Here is a 12,697-nt window from a genome sequence, read left to right on the forward strand (position 1 = left end):
TCAATTCTGTCAAAAAGGTTGTATGTGTGGTTTGTTGAATGTTCCTGAAGTTCATAGCTTTCTTCATTCTGACCGTGAGATTGTCCAACTTGAAAAGACATGTTAAGGCAAATTGGAGTTATCTCATAACAGTAAGGAATCATTGTAGCTTTAAATGAACTTTACAAGATGTATGACATTTGACTCAGCTTTGTTCAAGCTTTCAATCTGATGGTCCTCTTACTGCTATAATCTCTCTTATTGAAGTAGGTGGTAATCCTAACCCACTAAACCAAGTCGAGAAAGCCGTAAATCTACTGTCTCTAAGATGATGAAACGTATTGATGGTACTTACATGTTGTTTGTAGCTATTTATATGGTTAACTCGTTCTTTGGTGCCGTCTCCTCATTAATTAGTAAGTGGAGCAAGTCCTAACCTGGCTCAGAAAGATGGTGAACACCTCTGGTATGGTAGGGGGCCAGTGAAAATGGTCATGGGTGACATCGAATTTGAAATTATTACTAGAAAGGGGGGAATGTTCCATAAAATACACAAGACAAAAATGGAGACAAACAGGGCCATCTTACTTTGCTGCCCGCAGGTGCAATGAAGGCACTCTTCGTGTCATTTCTTTTTTACTTAGCAATGGAGCAAGACCCTAACCAAAAAACTAGCTGATGATAGACTGGTGCAACCACTCTTATGGTATCCATGGTCAAAATGGTCATGGTGAAATCGTTGAATTAGGTGCTAGAGAAGAATGTTCCAGGATGAATACCCAAGCCAACGAACTGGAGGAAACAGCTATAGTTTTTTTGGCTAGCCATAACGGCCACTCCTCTGTTGTTTCTATCTTACTTTACAATGGAGCAAATCCTGGAATGTTTTTTTTTGCTAGTAATGAAAGGTGCAAACACCTCTTATTGTAGCCATTCAAAATGGTCATGGTGATATTGGTTAAATTATTATTAGAGAAGAATGTTCCAATAAAATACCCAAGACAAAAATGGCAAACAGCTATTTATTTGAAACTAGCTATTATGGTCACTCTTCTGTTTTTTCTATCTTACTTTGCAATGGGAAGATCCTAACTTAGCTAGTAATGCAGGTGCAACCTCTTATGGTAGCCAGCGAAAAATAGTCATGGTGAGATCGTCGAATTATTATTAGAGAGAATGTTTCCAATAAATTACCCAGAAGCCAAAAATGGAGTAACAGCTATTGGTTTGGCTAGCCATAATGGTCACTCTTCTGTTCATTTCTATCTTACTTCACAATGGAGCAGATCTCAAACTTAGCTAGTAATGAAGGTGTAACAAACCCTCTTATAGCAGCCAGTAGAAATGGTCATAGTGATTATCATTGATTTATTGTTAGAGAAAATGTTTTAATAATAACCCAAGCCAAAAATGGAAAGCACAAGCCATTTTACTTTGTAGCAAGAGTGGCCACTATTCTGTCGGTTTCTATTTTACTTCACATGAGTAGATCCTAAACTTAGCTAGTCAATGATTGTGCACAACACTCTTATGGTAGCCCGAAAATGGTCATGGTGATATCGTTGAATTATTTTTAAAGAAGAATGTTCCAATTTAAATACCCAAACCAAAAAATGAACAACAGCCATTTACTTGGCTAGCCAGAATGTCACTATTCTGTCGTTTGCTATCTTACTTTCACAATGGAGCAGAGTGCCTAACTTAGCTAGAAAATGATGGCGCGACACCTACCTTATTGTAGCCGGTCAAAATGGTCATGAGATATTGTTGAATTATTATTAGAGAAGTGATGTTCCAATAAATAAGCCCAAGACAAAAGTGGAAGCAACAGGGTATTTATATGGCTATCCAGAATGGTCACTATTCTGTCATTCTAATTTGCTACCATTGCTTTGTCAACGGAGCAGATCCTAACCTAGCCAGGCCCAATGGGTGGCCACCTCTTTTTAATAGCTTCTGCGCAGGAACATAATGAAGTTGTTAGAGAGTTATTGAAGACCAAAGTTAATATCAATCATCAAACTCCTACTGGACTATACAGGCATTACATCTTTCTAGTCAATATGGATATGAGAATATTGTTAGCACAGCTATATAGAGAGTGGTTGGCTGAATCCAACTATAAAAAGACATGTTTGAAAAGGACACCTCAGATATTGCTCATCAAGAAGGTCATCTAAACATTGTCTGCACTCCTTCGTGAGAAGCTAACGCAGATCAAGTAGTCATTAGTAGGTTCTATAGAGTCAGGTTATACAACTTGGCGACTACTCAACTGATGAGTCATTAAGTAGCAGACTCTGATATTGCACAATGCTCTGCTGATTTAGAAGGAAGATGATTTTGATATAAAGACAAATATTTGTATACAACAGGTAAGATTGACCTAAATGAATAATAAGAGTATTTTATTATAATGACAAATAGAAACACTATAAGTTAGCTAATTACTACTATTGTATTATCTATTGTTGTTTGTTGTTATTAGTTATTAATGTTTCCTATTATTAAGCTTTAGCAAAGCAATATATATCATCATTATGGAAAATAATTAACCCCATAATTACTATATGTATTTTTTTTCTTTTTCAGTGACAAATTCATCTGTGATAAAAGTTGTGGATACACAGAATCTAAACATTAACTTTTTAATATTATGTTGATTTGTGACATGTTGTAAAAACTAATATATGATATAGTATACTAATATTATAGATTTATACATTGTTAGACTTGATTATATTATAATACTTCTCTATTTAATATATTTTAAGTGTTATCCACTACAGTATTGTCACACATAAGTTTACTTCAAAAGTCACCAACTACTTCATAACTAATTATCTATAGTGTAAAATAACCATTAACCGTTTTTGATAAGCCACGCCTACGTCTGTGGGGCTACCATCATCAATTTTTTCAGGTACGCCCCTGGCTAAGAACCTATAGGTCAAGTTTGGTGTTACTGCCCTCTTTGGTTAGAGAGGAAAAGTCTGATACATCAAACCTATTCTGCCTGAATGTAAATTATTAAACTAATAAACCTAATGAAGTTATTTCTGTTATTTAAAATATGTAGGGTGTGGCATATCAGCACTAGTGAAGAATGTCAAACAGTAAAAGAATCATCAATAATAAGAATTGTTATGAACCGAAAGATAGACAAAATTAATTCTTACTCTAAAATGGATTGATAGTGAACATAGTGGATGATCATGGTATCTCTACTCATGTACAGCTGGTAACTTCCTACATACCTGAACAAGAAAGTAAGTCACTGTGCAAAGTCCAAATTACATATCCTATGAATAACGAAATCACATGATAAATCCATATGACAATTTATGCATTGTACTTTGATTTGAAAAATGGGAGTGGTCTTCCATTGTTCATTGACAGTCTGAGAAATTCTATCACAGGGACAAAGTTATGGTATACCTAGAGGACAAATAAAATCAAGAATATTAACTTGTTGAAGGATAAATGCTGATAAATTCTATGTAACGCAGATCAGTAATGTTAATATGCTTTTATTCCATTTAAGTAATAAGTAAACATTTATAATGTATTTTGAATTTGTCATGCATGAGTATCCATATAAGGGAAAAAAGTGCATAAATAGACAGCAGATCTAGAGTATCATATATGTCATAAAAAATTATTATTACAAAATTGTTAACACATACTAAGACATATCAATAACATTGAACTACTACAAGTTGTAGTGTGGGAGACCAGTCTGCAAATTGTTGACATAAATGATCATAATACATAATGTGCTGTCCCTAAAGACTATAATTCATTATACGCCAGACCATATATTACAATATTGGCACAACACAAAAGCCATTTAGGTCTAACTGTTACAGTCATTATATAACATTAAACTAATAGCTGAAAATTACATATCATAAAATGATTATAGTGGAAAGCATTTGACCATATATGTCAAACTCACTGAATTCCATATTGTCAAAGTTTTCCTGATTCTTCTATTTTCGGGCATGCATGAACATGTACCCTCTGAATTTTTAGAAGCACTTAGTATTCATTATTATTGTAGTCATGATGATGTCCATTTAATTCCCTTATAACAGAGACATTACCATAAGGGAGCTTATTGCTCACAAAGGAGGAACGGGGATGCAACTGTCAATAAAATCCATTGTAACATTAGACAAACCATAGTAATTTTGCTCATGACCATATCTGAAAGTTTAAGTGTACACTTCTTACTGCCTATATGGAAAGTCCTTCATGAAACTATGGACTGCTTACCATAATTACATTCACTATGACAATGCATTCTCATATTATTCATGAGGAATTGGTATCGCTATTCATATTACTACACAATGGCTAGGTACAGGCAGTCTCCTACGTAGAAACTGTGGGAGTACATTGTTATGACACAACAACACTGGATACATGTAACTATATATATTTAACACACAAGACTACCACTACATATAAATAGGTCCTTCTACATAGCAATTGTAGTTGAAAGGCTTAAGCAGAGAGGTAATAGTTATATAAGACATTTCAGACTTTATGTTTAATTGTTCTCTAAGTAAAATATTTGGACAATAATTACTGGTATTCATATTGAATATTATTAATTAAATTTCAATGTAGACATTATTTGTGTGTGTGGTGTGTGTGTGTGATTCCATACCATGTCAGCATTTGTGAACAAGAGCATTATTTTTATAATGGTATAAGATGATATAAACGTACATAGAAGTAATCAATAAACAAACGATGGACTTGTTTGGTAGAATCCATTTTAAATATGTCTAAATATAAAAAACAGTGTTGTTAAAACAAAACAAACATGATACAATTATTTCATAGTATTTTTACCATGTACATACACACCCACCTATCCACAGCTATGACAATGAAAAATCATTAAAATAATCATAACTTCATATTCTATTATCTTAATTTTATTTAACTATAATTATTTCAAATATTTTTACAAGATTTTGTGTTTCTCGTCATTAATTTGATATAATGACTTTTAAGGAGAATGCATATGCTTAATACATTAATTTATTGCAAACACATCAATTACCAACTAACAATTGTTAATATGAAGAGCTCCTTTACTGCTATTAATACAACAAGGTAGGTTTCAAGTGAAAAATTAATTGAGGATATCTATCATTAATTACAAATCTACAGTAACATAGCTGACCTTATCCTGAAAATACTGTGATAAATGACTTTAGTGGCTCTAAACACAAAGAAAAGAACCATACATCGATAGATGAGGGCTACTCTCAAGGATTGAGGATGGGATTGTGGTGTAATTATAACTTGCCACGCCCCTAAGCCATAACATATTGAACTCGAGCTTCTTCCAGATCAGTTAGTATATAAGAATGGCTAAAAGTCACAGTTTGCATTCGAAGTGATTTGTAGATATACTAGTGAGTCCCACTTAATCAAGAAGTGTATTTCCCCCCCCCCCCCCCCCCCCCCCCCCCCCCCCCCCCCCCCCCCCGCCCCCCCCCCCCCCCCCCCCCCCCCCCCCCCCCCCCCCCCCCCCCCCCCCCCCCCCCCACCCCCCCCCCCCCCCCCCCCCCCCCCCCCCCCCCCACCCCCCCCCCCACCCCCCCCCCCCCCCCCCCCCCCCCCCCCCCCCCCCCCCCCCCCCCCCCCCCCCCCCCCCCCCCCCCCCCCCCCCCCCCCCCCCCCCCCCCCCCCCCCCCCCCACCCCCCCCCCCCCCCCCCCCCCCCCCCCCCCCCCCCCCCCCCCCCCCCCCCCCCCCCCCCCCCCCCCCCCCCCCCCCCCCCCCCCCCCCCCCCCCCCCCCCCCCCCCCCCCCCCCCCCCCCCCCCACCCCCCCCCCCCCCCCCCCCCCCCCCCCCCCACCCCCCCCCCCCCCCCCCAACCCCCCACCCCCCCCCCCCCCCCCCCCCCCCCCCCCCCCCCCCCCCCCCCCCCCCCCCCCCCCCCCCCCCCCCCCCCCCCCCCCCCCCCGCCCCCCCCCCCCCCCCCCCCCCCCCCCCGCCCCCCCCCTTCCCCCCCCCCCCCCCCCCCCCCCCCCCCCCCCCCCCCCCCCCCCCCCCCCCCCCCCCCCCCCCCCCCCCCCCGCCCCGCCCCCCCCCCCCCCCCCCCCCCCCCCCCCCCCCCCCACCCCCCCCCCCGCCCCCCCCCCCCCCCCCCCCCCCCCCCCCCCCCCCCCCCCCCCACCCCCCCCCCCCCCCCCCCCCCCCCCCCCCCCCCCCCCCCCCCCCCCCCCCCCCCCCCCCCCCCCCCCCACCCCCCCCCCCCCCCCCCCCCCCCCCCCCCCCCCCCCCCCCCCCCCCCGCCCCCCCCCCCCCCCCCCCCCCCCCCCCCCCCGCCCCCCCCCCCCCCCCCCCCCCCACCCCCCCCCCCCCCCCCCCCCCCCCCCCCCCCCCCCCCCCCCCCCCCCCCCCCCCCCCCCCCCCCCCCCCCCCCCCCCCCCCCCCCCCCCCCCCCCCTCATCATTTGTGGAAAATAACTGAGGTCAGTCTTAATTATGTTTAAGTCATGTCTTCATGTCGTCCTAAAGACTTTGAGCTATTGTTGTAACGTAATAGTTGTCGTTTTATTGTTTGCAAAGTAATTACTCTACTCTACTTTGATGAAACTCCTTTATTTTTTCTAATTAGTGAAAGCTAGTACTGAGTCCTGTTATTATTTTTGTTCTTTTCAATTTCAGGGAATTATTCTCAATACAAATGACAATGTTTGGAGAGAAATCTCATGTCATTTTGTTAGCAGGACAACATTTTTATCACTAATTAATGCAGTCTGGTTCTGATAAACATTAATGACACTACTTTTATAGGTAAGTTTGTAGATATAAAAAAAAAACAACAAAATACCAGTTAATAATAAAAGTGAGATAATTTAGAAGAGACAGTTGGTAAGAACCTAGTCAGTTTGGTGTGCCGGTTCTTTGGCTAGAGAGGAAAGGTCTGATTGCATGCTATACATCAAAGCTTGAAGTAATTAGTTAATTAATAACCTAATAAAGTTAGTATGTTATTTAAAATATGTGGGTGTGGCATTATCACACTAGTGAAGAATGTCAAACAGTAATGGAAAGACAATATTATAGCACAAAGTATTTTCTAAATGTTGTGTAAAGATGTATAAAAAAAACATCATTTTCTTAGTAAAAACTGCCTAATAACCAGGTTTTATTTGTCATTAAGATTGCTATAGTCCCAATTTGTCTAATTATTAGTTAATAACTAGCTATATATAGTCTTTCTTATATCTCATTCTCTTAATTGGTAAGGACACATATTTGTACAATATGTCTATAATTAACATTTCTGAGGACAATGTCGTTAAGACATAAAACAATCTAATGGGGCAACACTGAAATCTTTGGACTACGATCAGAAGTTGTAGCATTTTCTTCAGATATTTCCCTCCCCCTACGCAAAGCATCTGGTATCAAGACTACAAAGAACTCATGAAAAGGTTTAGTCTGACTCACAAAGCTTTTTCCATCTACAATGTACACCCAATTTAAGTTTATGGTATAACTGAAATCCACTAAACTACAGTCATTCTTAAGCCATACATTGAAAGACACCAATAATATATGTCATTTGATTATTTTTTTTTCTTTTAAAGATTATTGTGAACCAAATTATACTATTAGCTTATGAATGTGTTGATGGACGCTCTGTGTCAGAAACAGGTAAGCTAGTGTGAATAAAACATAGGGACACAACCATATTTTATTCTAACTCTAATCATTATACAGAGTGTATCTCTTTCTTCTCCCTTAGTTGTTATTATAAATGTCCTTCAGAATCACAAAAAATTTGTAGCTCTGATGACAAGACTTACTCAAACCCAGTGTGAATTAAAGAAACCAAAACTGTATCAATATGACAAATATTGTTGTGAGACACAATGGAAACAGTCAAAGTAAAGCAAAACACTCATAAACTTCCTTTCATCATTCATACCATAGTTAATTAACTCTGGACTGTATTATGTAATACATATTATATTGTCAAATCAGATTATTAATATTCATAAGAGATTTGTTTCATCTACCTTAGATTGCACAGAGTATACAGTTAAACTTTTCAAGAGAAGATCTGTTTTCCTAATGTTCGGACACCTGATGGTGCTGTCTTCTATTAGGAGATGGAAGTTCAAATACTATGATTTGAACAATGATGGAAATTACAACACTCTGATCTTCTAACTGAAATATATAACTTGATAGGAACAAAATCTTTTCAAGTTCAAGTTGACAACTGTTTGTCTCTAAGAGCAATAACTCAGTCTCTAAACAAGAATGGGATAATTGTTTTACCATAGCACGGTATTAAAGTTAAACTTTAATACCAAAAATATAATATCAACGAAATTATTACTTCCTTTTCTATTAATTGTATAGAATCTAATTCCAATAAAGAGAAGAAGACATATTGTTAAGAGGCTCAGACATAATGACTTAACGATTCAATCCATTTAGAAGAATTCTATTTTGGTAATCCACTTTAAACACTTCTATTGTTTGGCATTTAAAGTTAAATAAACTTATATATTTTATTATGATTTAAAAATTATTCAATATATTATATTATCCCTAAACATTTTACCACTTGACGCAATCTTTATTGTGTAAAGAGAAATGTTATTATTAAATACTTAATTATTAATTATTGCAACCTTTTTTCATTAATAATTCAAATTCTCATTTTAATTGAATTATTTTAATCAACATAATAATATTAATACCCAGATTTATAAAGACTCCCTCATTTGCAAGAAACATCTCTCCTTATGTGGACATTTTATGTTGATATAAAAGAAATAAACAGTACTAATAACTCATAGGAGTCATACTAGCATTGTTCATAATATCTGAAAGAACCAAACAGACCTAAAGCCACTTCATTGTATGTACTACAATAGAAGTCTGTTCATGTTAATAATGTCATTATCTGTTTATTAAAAATGAAATAGCATTTTCAATCATGACCTAAGATGTATCATCTTAGCAACCTATGCACCCACTCTCATGATGTAAATATCTGTTTAAAAGATGTGAAAGCAAATGATTTGAGTTGAATTGTGATAAGGGTTCATGTTAAAAATAGAAAATGACTATTCACTATACTCTCAAGTTCTTAATTCACTATTGCCATAGATAATACTGTACATAAAATACTAAGAAAAGGATTGTAGTACATATAGTACATATTATAACTGTGATTATAGTAATAATTATTATTATTAATACACATACATGATACAGATTCTTAAAGTTACAAATACAAAATTATATACTAATATAATAGTAAGAATATGCCATTAACTGACCTACATTAGAAGCATAAACACATCATGTTATTAACTCTCACAAGTCAAACAAATATGATGTCATACACCACTGATATTGCCATCATCCAATGATGTTACAAGTCCTCATTATATTAATTGAAGTGACTAATGTGAATATTAATCAGAGTATCCTGATCCATTATTCAATATCAGGTTGCTATAACGACAGACCCAAACTGTTTGCTGATTGTGTGTTACATAACAATTCATATTAGTATAACTATATCATGTTACATAATTATGATATAAAAGGTAAGTGGTTACCAAGACAACAATATTAAGGTCATTGACATGATTATACATCATTACTCATTGATTCTCAGGTAAATTCTTGTCAATCCTACAAGGAACAGTATTAATAATACTGTATAAGAGCAATACTAAACAATATCACATTTCTAAAGAAACATATTTTGACATGATTAACTTGCCACAGTCACCAAGGGTGGAGTACCAATATGTGTAGGACAATGATAACATTGTGTGTGATTATCATGATACCACATACAGGTAATAATAAATCGACTTACTGGTGATAAATTATTTACAATACATTAATTTATACTATAAGTCAGAAATATTTGCAGATAGATTGTATAATGGATAGTCATACAGCACCCCTGTATCTTAAGTCATATCTGGACACTCTTTAAACTCCGAAATAAAGGAAGTATAGTCATCTTCCAACTTTAAACAAATTCAAAATTGAAAAAATCATATCCATGGTTCAATTAGATGCAAATTCTCACTGTATAGCTAGAGTCTAAAATAAACCCCTTATAAAGTATATTGATATTAGATAATCATATCACTATGACAGAAACCCATACCCCTCATTTATCAACAAATCGTAGTATAGAAGCAAACAAAGGGTTAATTTTAATGAGCGCCACACAACATATAGTATAACCTATATCATGGTTACATAATTATGATATAAAAGGTAAGTGGTTACCAAGTACACCATATTAAGGTCATTGACATGATTATTACATCATTACTCATTGATTCTCAGGTAAATTCTTGTCAATCCTACAAGGAACAGTATTATAACTACTGTATAGAGCAATACTAAACAATATCACATTTCTAAAGAAAACATATTTTGAACATGATTAACTTTGCCACAGTCCACCAAGGGGGGCGTACCAATATGTGTAGGACAATGATAAACATTGTTTGTGTGATACATTGTATATGAACAATGATAATACAATAGTAATAATAATTACTTTAGTGGAATATTACTTGATAAATTAGGAGTTCAATACGTGTTTGATCTATAGTAACTTCAATAAAAGCAATTGAGTTGTTCTACTAAAAGGCAGTAGTGTCTTTAACACCTGAGTGTTCTAAGAGATACTCATCATATACAAGATCTCATGGTAATTTGAAGTATCTCATCTGAAGAGTTATAAATAAAAAGCACATTGGAAACATAAATATTACTAACAGTAGTACCAATATGTAGTCTTATTTACACGATAGAAGAATCCACTAGCTCAGAAAATGTGTGACTCTTTAGGGTGACTCAACTCATGGTGATACTTACTTAGTTATGTGAGAATGTTCCAATAAATACTCAGACAGTCCTCTTATTTGGAATAATCCTCACACTTCTTGAAGTAGGTGATCTAAATCCTAATAAAGGTACTGCCGTGACAGTCTGAATGAAACAGTAATATCCTCTTTATCGAAAACGACCAAAAGTATAATGGACTAACCAGCTATTGTTTAGCTAGTGGTCAATATGGTTACTCTTTTGTCATTTAGCTTCCATGAAGGTCTCATCTAGGTAGCAGTGATAGGGAACAATCCTAATTGTATTAGCTCCAATAAATAAGATGGTGTAGCAACTCTTATGGTAGCCAGTAAAAATGGTCAGATCCAGAGTGAGAGAATCGTTTGAATTATTACTAGAGTAAATGGTAGATATTATGTTTCCATAAAATGTCCAAGACAGAAATGGACTAACAAGCTATTTGTTTGGCTAGCCAGAATGGTCACACCTTCTGTTGTTTCTAGCTCCTTACTTAACAATGGAGCATGATCCTAATGATTAGGTTTTAGAGAAAAACATAATAAAGGTACAACACCTCTTTATGGTAGCCAGTGTAAATGGTCATGGAGGATAACTTTAATGAATTACAACATTATTAGAGCTAATGGAATGTCCAATAAATACCCAAGATTGAAAATGGACTAACAGCTATTTGTTTGGCTAGCGAGATGGGTCACTCTTCGTTGTTTTTCTATACCTACTTACCAATGGAGCAGACCATAACTTAACTAGTAATGAAGGTGCAAACACTCTATATGGTACCCAGTCTAAATGGTCATGGTGATATTGTTTGAATTAATTATTGAGAAGAATGTTCCAATAAATACAGCAAGATGAAGAGGACTAACAGCTACTTATTTGGCTAGCGAGGAATGGTCACTCTTCTGTTGTTTCTATCTTACTTCACAACAGTGCAGACCCCCTAACCAGCTAATAACAATGGCTGGACACCTTAATTGCAGCAGCAAGTAGAAATGGTCAGTGGTGAGTGTTGTTAAGTTATTACTAGAGAAGAATGTTCTTATAAATACCCAAGACCAAAAATGGAGTGACAGCTATTTATAATGCTAGCCATAGTGGTCACATCTTCTGTTGCTTCTATCTTATTAACAAAGGGGCTGATCCCAACTTAGTCAGGGGGGGGGGGGGGGACCAATGGGGGACACCTCTTTTAATAGCTTCTGGCTGGAGGACATAATGAAAGTTGTGAGAGAGTTTATTGAAGACTCAATTGCAAAGTTAATATTAAGTTATCAAATTCCAACTGGTACTACAGCATTGTACTTCTCAAGTTATTTGGACATGAAAATATGTGTTAGACAGCTACTGGAAGGTGGTGCTGATCCACTTATAAGAGACATGTTTGGTCATTCACCTCTAGATATAGCTCATCAACAAAGTCATCATAACATTGCATACTACTACTTCGAGAAGCTATGGCTGTTTTACATGATGTAGATTATCAAGAGTCATTAGCAGGTTCTATTGAGTCAGGTTATTGTACACCTAGTAGACTATCAACTGATATTTATCAATAGCATACTCTGATATTGCAAAAATATCTGATTCTAGAAGAAGATGATGATGTATATATAGTGATAAATTAGAAAGATAAGATTTGACAAGCTAATAAGTACAAGAATTGATGTTCCTATATAAAGCATTCAGCAAAGCAATTTGTATCATGATCATGAAAGTCATAAGATTGTTTGTTAACCCTAATAATTACTATATGTTTTTAATGTATTTTCCTTTTTAGTGATAAAGTGACCTGAAAGAAGTTAAGAGATACAAAACAATAAA

Source organism: Gigantopelta aegis, unplaced genomic scaffold, assembly GCF_016097555.1.
Source record: "Gigantopelta aegis isolate Gae_Host unplaced genomic scaffold, Gae_host_genome ctg1619_pilon_pilon:::debris, whole genome shotgun sequence".
Classification (NCBI taxonomy): domain Eukaryota; kingdom Metazoa; phylum Mollusca; class Gastropoda; order Neomphalida; family Peltospiridae; genus Gigantopelta; species Gigantopelta aegis.